At 38.5% G+C, this 7518-nt stretch overlaps 1 non-coding gene across 1 annotated transcript; it reads left to right on the top strand.

Annotated features, from left to right (window-relative positions):
- The first annotated feature begins 4254 nt into the window (after positions 1-4254).
- On the top strand, positions 4255-4364 carry LOC136506258 (small nucleolar RNA R71). Its single transcript, XR_010771482.1, has one exon. It is a non-coding gene; the product is annotated as a small nucleolar RNA R71 (small nucleolar RNA).
- The last annotated feature ends 3154 nt before the right edge of the window (positions 4365-7518 follow it).

Below are 7518 nucleotides of genomic sequence, written 5' to 3'. Positions count from 1 at the left end.
TGTGCTATGCCCTGGAGTTGGCCAGACGCAACAAGCAACTTCTCATGGTAGCAACCATCACCGAGATAATCGATGCTTCCAAATGAATAACTAGAACGTTTGCAACTTCATCTTGCAACTTCTTTAACTTGGCTACCCCCTTAAGAAAAGATCAACTAGGGGACAAAATAGGGTAGCTTCCACCTTCTTCTAGATGGATTAACTAGCATAAGGGCATTCTGAAATCCCAAAGAAACTCATGTGCAAAGGTGTAAACAGACAACTCAATTTCGCTTGCGGGACAGGAAAATAGCAGCACAGTAAAACAGCTGAAACTCCCATTCTATTAATCCAATGAAGTTGTAGCTTATACCGTTGGAAAGATTATCGAATCATCCACAATTCCTTATAGAACACTTTTCCAAATTCTACAGTTCAGGTAGTCAAAAATAGTGCACAACAGAAACTACTCTAGATTTTAGACAGCACAGGCACAGTTACAACATCTTGTGATTTTCACAACTCCATAACCAAAATACCTATCAAGGTGATTCTTGTGGTCGGAGAAAGATATTGAAGTCTACTATTGTCCATAATTTTCTCATGATTTCTGATCATCCAAAATCAGAGATATAAGCCGAAGAGTGCAGACTACTCCGAAAGGCAGGATTGGGAAAACAGGAAAAAAAACAATAACCCAACTATTATTTCATTAATCCTTATACCTTAGGCCTATAAGCTAAATGAAATTGTGGGAACACCCAACAAGATCATTGCAATCATTACAAAGATTCAAAACAAGCATAAGCACAATGACAATTCAACCAAACAATAAAGGTGCACAATTCAATCATTGACTCAACTTGCGATACTATCGTCCTTGTTGTACTAGGGGTAACAATCCTAAGACTCATCTTTAGATTATGCAAGAAGGTGGTGAGGGACAGTTCTAAAAGCATATCAAATCAAGGAGTGAAGATGAGAACAAATACTTTAAAATAAGCACCAAGGTAGAGATGAATAACAAGGGTAGAGATATAGTAGAGAAGAAAATATCAAGGTTCATAGAGCAAGGGTTTTTGTAGCAACTTATAAACCTTAAAATGACTAGTTTCTACTAGGCTTGCGTCCTACAGTCAGCATTGCTCTGATACCACTTTGTAGCACCCGGTTTTAAGAACAAAACCAGATACACACCATATGTGAGCGCAGAAAGTCAAATCTCACATATAGCTACAAATAAGGGTAATTTCAATAGGCAATGCTCAATATATAACGTACTTAGTATAAAGAATATAACCTTAGATAGCAAACAACGGAAAGACAACTCCGATCTTCGGGTGAAGACTCTAATTCCACAGGGACAACTGACTGGTTGATCACAAGCCTAATTCCTCTAAACTCTAGCAATCTGGTACCCATCCAGGATTTTTTTCCAAATATATGAAAAATAAAGCAAGCGTAAGTACATGTCGTACTCAACAAATATAATATGGGGTTCATGAGGCTCAAAAGGCTGACACAGGTTTAACCGATATTAGGTTTTATTGAGTCATGATTTTAGCAATAGGGTGGGAACAAAGTTATCATAAGCCCATAAACACATGATCAGGTAAACATGAATAATGAATAGCATAAACAGTAATCATTAGTGATCATCTTCATTATCAGTATCATCAATTCCGTAAGGGTTCTAAGGCCGCTCGTGACCGTGAGCACGCTGATATACCAGTTTTACACTCTGTAGAGGTTGTACACTTTCACTATAAGTCGTGATTTACCCTTTCACCCGAGGTAGCTAATCTCTTGACCCACTTCCAAGGAAGGTTGGTAGGGTTCACTATGAAGCCTTTCAAAGGTTCGTCTAACAAGTTAGGGCCATTAGATTCACTCGGCAAACAGATGTAGAGCCCCCCTTCCCGATGGCACAATGACACGCAGCCTATACATAAGGAGACAGAGGCCGCACTATACCCGATTCGGCAAGCCATTTTTACGCCAACAAAGGTAACCACTAACAAGCTAGAAAAGGTCCTCATACTGAGCTAAAGCCAGAGCCATGTAGCCCTCACAACTGTACTATAGGTCCCGAATGATCACTTACAGATAGGTCCTTAGGAAGAGGAATCTAGAGCACCAGAAAAATAGCCCAATGCTCTAGCCCCTAATTCCATGTTGCTAAAAAGCATGTTTTAATGTTTATTGCATATTCCATTAGTCAAGTTACAAGATCATGGTTGTAGTTGAGCACTAGCATCATACTACCCAATGCAATACCCCTTAGGTATCAAGGCACAAGGTAACAAAGCACTAGGAAATCCTTAGTGGTAGTCAAGGTAGACACATGCAGTATGAATTAAATGATTAAAGGTGTATAGGACAACAAGGAAGATCCCATGCTATACTTGCCTTAAACTCTGATCTTCTTCTAGTCCAAAACTTCAAAGATCTGCTTCTTGATTCACCACGTATAGCTCACTGACTGGACAAGATCATAAAGCACCACACAAGCATCCATGCAATCATACACAAAGCAAACAATAGATCTAAATTAGAATAGTACACCAAACATAAAATCAAGATGAAAAGTTTGTAAAACAAATCTACGTCACGCTACGAACACACAGACGTGAAAAGCTCTCTAATCGGAGCTATAGCAAAAAAGTTATGAATTAAACAAGATTTCCCTTAATAAAATAATAGATTAAATCTAACCTTGAATTTTAAAAGTTGAAAATAATATGTAGGGAACAAAGGTTCATCACCGAATAAGTATGCATATGTTACCTTGGACATTATATTGACACCCGACCCAATGTCACATAAGGTCTTGTGAAAAATTCCTTGTCTAATGGTACACTCGATCGTGGGTATGCCTGGGTCATCCTTATTAGCAAGGAATGGTGAAGCAAGGAGGTGGTCGTACTCTGATCAAAATGTGTTGATCATGTTAACTAATTCTTCTTGAGGCTGCCTGGCCTTGTTCTTCCTCCTTCTACTGTTCTTCTTATTGGTCACTATTGTCTCTTCGGGTAGGTATGGCGTCTATGGATGTCCAGGAGATTGCAGGATGTGGTTCTTGAAAGAAAACTTCTCCTTCCTATACTTGATTGTGAAGCAGATCTTGGCACTATCTACGTAGATGATGGCTTTTGCGGTGCTTAGGAAAGGTCGACCCAAAATAATGGGTGCCCTTACATCTCCACCTGTTTCTAGAACCACAAAGTCTATGGGAACATATGATTGTCCTATTTGAATAATGGCATCTTCAAGAACTCCCTTGGGGTAACAGAGTGACTGATCTGCAAGCTGCAAATGCATGTTTGTGGACAATAAAGTATCTCCATTAATTTGATCATAAATTACCTTAGGCATGATGTTGACACTTGCTCCGAAGTCACAGACAACTTCTTGGAAAATGTGCGGTTCGATGGCAATGGGGATGATAGGTCTCCCTAGATCACTCTTTTTTCAGGCAAGGTATAGTCTATCCACCTTCTCGTCGATGGTTTTATATAATAATATGCTGCATTGTGAATATCAACAAGATTTGTAGTTTCTAGATCTTTTGATTGCCCTGGAATCTTACCTCTATCGGACAGAGGAACAGCAGCTGCTAGCAAAGCTATTTGTGATTCTATCATTTGATTAAAGCTATGCTGGTTCTTAATGGTAGAAGCAAAGCTATCCAATTTGTTATTTATGTTCTCTATAATTTCATCATTGGTAGCTACCTTTCTAGATAATCCCTCCATAAGTTTGGATTGGCCAGCAATTAATTCTCTCAAGGGTGGTTGATTAAAATTATTACCTTGATAGTTACCTTGGTAATTCGGTCTCTGTTGCTGGTTCCATCATTGATTCTATTGAGGATGAAAGTAGTTGCTGTTGTTGACAAAGTTCACATCCTCTTGGGTTTCAGGACAGTAGTTCCCTGAATGGCTAGTGTTTCCACACTCTTCACATGTCATGTGGGAATCATGAATGTGCATGACTTCTTGCTTCTCATTGGCTCGATCTTCAAACTTCTTCATCTATAGGTCCATCATGGCAGACAACATGTCTACCTCCTTGAGTTGATGCATACTTCCACCTCCCTTGTGGGTCTGAAGATGTTCTTCAGTCCAACCTTAGTTGGAGGCCATCTTCTCCACAAGAGCTATTGCAACTGGTATGGTGAGTGACAGGAATGCACCTCTAGCAGCAGCATCCATAGTCTCACAGGTACTATTGGTCAACCCATGGTAGAAAGTCTGCATAAGTAGCCAATTCTCCATCCCATGATGAGGACAATTCCGCAATGTAATCTTGAAAGCATTCCCATGCCTTAGGGACAGATTCATCATGTTGTTGCTGAAAGCTTGAAATTTTCCCACACAGAGCATTGGTCTTGCCTATGGGAAAGAACTTTGCTAGAAAGGTAGTGGAGCAGTTATCCCATGTAGTATTTCTATCTTTGTTGGTGTAGAACCATTACTTTGCCTTCCCCAAGAGTGAGAATGGGAAGAGACGAAGTAGTATGGCATCAAGGGTCACTCCTTTGATGGTGAAAGTGCTACAAATCTCCAGAAAGTGTTGGAGATGAGCACTCACATCTTCATGTGCCATCCCACAAAATTGGCTTGCTTGCACCATATTGATGAGAGCTGGCCTAAGCTCGAATCCAATGTCTCCAACATTGATTGTTGTTCCAGTACGGATGTTGGTTGTAGTTGGAGCAGAGAATTCATGTAGTCTTGTCAGCCATAGCTTCAAATTCAGGTGTTAAGCTTCGCCTTATCTGGTTGTCTTTTGACTCTAAAGCTAAAACTTTCTTGAGTTTAGCCTTAGTTCTCTTGATTAATGCTTCTGGATCTTCAATCTAGTTTGTCTGAAGGTCAAAACTGATACATTACCCTGCATAAGATACATAAGTAGACAAAACAAGGGTAAGCCTATTTGAGCATAGGTCAATGGTTTTCCTCGATCACATCAATAAGTATAAGTTTATCAATACTTACTTTGCCTAGCTACATTCCCCAGCAACGGTGCCAGAAATGCTTGTTGGTATTTATTAACTTGTCAGTTGTTTAGTAGCCACCTATTATAAACATATATCTCCTAACATTACTTTTCTTTGTTGTCATCCTTAGTGATGATGCCAGAGATGTTTGTTGGTACTACATAGCATTACTATTAGAAGATTAGGAAGAATATATAAATATATGAATGAAAAGGATCTGCAAGCGCACAGAAAATTATACCATTGTAGAACTTCACCCGGGAGTATTCCAGGTATCGTTATTTATATTTTTACCATAGGGAAGGTCTAGCATGAACATGTATTGATAACTTATACTATTGATGGAGAAGTAAACCATAACCAATATTCTACTCATAACAGGGGTAAGTCATAGGATAATATATATATATATGATAACTATTGATCATCAATAATGATAAATCACTTAGAGTACTCCTTTCTATGGCATTAGCATGGTCAGGTAGAATATTAGAGGAATAATTCCTAAGTCATTCTTAATTAAAAGTCAAAGCATACATTGATTAGTGCAATTACACCTAGTAGTCATGGCTAAGGTTATCTTTATATCTACACATAAGGGATATTACTAAGGAAGATTAAGAACAAAGTTTGTTCTTCCTTCATAACCGGACCCTACTTGCACCTATATTCGGGGAGTGGACTATAAAGGACTCAACGAGAGTGTCACATCCGCGATCTACCATATGACCTAGAATATAGGGTGTATCCACAGGTAGACAATGTATAAGCACCACGCTTACACAATGTCGACCACCTACTCCATGTACTTTAGAGTGAGCGCTATACGAACTTATGCATAAACATAATGATAAACTAGTTATACTAAGTATATAATCAAAGTAGACGTTGAACATTATAATGAAGAACATGAATAAGATGAATAATAATATTATCATAACAATTGTAACTAGCGTATAAAAATAATGGAAGGACAAAAGAGAGGGGGTACAAAGATTATACCAAACCACGGTCTTGACAAGATCAGGAATCCAAGCGAAGCCTACTTGTCTCTCTCTAGACCTAGCCTAACTAGCTATGTCCTAGAATATGGTGGAGCTCTGAGGATGATTAGGGTTTTTGTCTTCTCACATGACTTATGCAATATGCCTTAGGGGGGTGGCAGGGGCTGGTGTACATAGGCCGGAGTGTCCAACATGAGCCCTTAGATCAAACCGACTTAATGGACACCGTAGATGCAACCTAGGAGGCAGTGGAGAACCGACAAAACAATGAGGGGCTGACAGGTGGGCCCCAAGGGCCATCCGGCCTATAGGTGGCAGCGTCTCGCCCTCCACTTCGGTGTGGAGTCCTCTCGAGTCTTCTAGAACTTTCTAGTGTCCATTTCGCTGCGGATAAGCATAATTAAATCTGACATCTTGGTCCACCTTGGCGGTTTTCTAGATAAACCCTACAGAAAATACTGATTGGCCAAAACTTGTGGAATTTGTTAGTTTAAACCCCTAGACCTTCGTTGGTGAGTATATTTATGCCCTTATGTATGTTATATTGACGATTTATAATGGTTGTTAACTACCGTCAACAATGGGCTATCTTTATTTCTTTCTTTCTTTTTCTTTTCTTTTCCTCATGCTCTTTGGCATGCATTTTTTTCTCTCGTGCCTTTTGGCATGGATATTTTTCTTTTCTTCTCTTCTCTTTTTTAGCATAGCCCATACTATTCTTTTTGGCATATGAAATTTTTTGAGAGAGAGACACATGATAAATGAATGGAGTAATTACTTTGGTGGACGAAAAAAGCATGTTTTTGTGTAACTCTCAGTGTAAGAGTCAGCAGTTTTATTTGTGGGTGTTTGTTTGTCTTGATCATGGGTGCATGACAAGAATCTCAACAAGTGTCACAACACATTGACAAGTTCAATGATCAAACAAGTAGCATATGACGAAGGTTTGAATTTAAATATCATTTCATATGGCCTTGGTAGATATTCATAATCATTGTGGAACTTTTGATTTTAGCATTTTTTAAAATAAAATCTTCGGATGTCAAGTTTCTCTTAGAACAAAGTCATAGTAAATTATATTTGTACCATATCATAACTCGCAACAACTTAGAAAAGGAGCATGCATTTGCAAACCCACAAGTTTTCAAGTTTTTAGGATGAGACATTTTTAGCCAACAAACTTAAATCTTGGGGAATACTAAGTTATAACCTAGGCACATATGAATTATAGATAGAGCAACTATTCATCATTTCAACTTAGGAGAAACTAAACATTCTTAGAACACATATGAGAATGGAATTCATATTTTTGATATTTTTATCATATTTTATTTTTATGAACGAAAATAAATGTAAGAAATATAAGTGATAAAAATACATGTTACCTTTGCGGGGCCCTCCCCCAAGCTAGCTTATGGCCGATTGCTTGGTGATGACTCTGAGGTAGCTTTATTGTATTTATTGCATATTGTTTTATTTATACTTTTTGTTTACCCTATCCATGTCTATACTCAGTGGTTTTGGTTCAATGAT

The sequence above is a fragment of the Miscanthus floridulus genome, chromosome 14 (genome assembly GCF_019320115.1).
Source record: "Miscanthus floridulus cultivar M001 chromosome 14, ASM1932011v1, whole genome shotgun sequence".
Taxonomy (NCBI): domain Eukaryota; kingdom Viridiplantae; phylum Streptophyta; class Magnoliopsida; order Poales; family Poaceae; genus Miscanthus; species Miscanthus floridulus.
The sequence above is the reverse complement of the archived record's forward strand: the minus strand, read 5'-3'. Positions and strand labels throughout refer to the sequence as shown.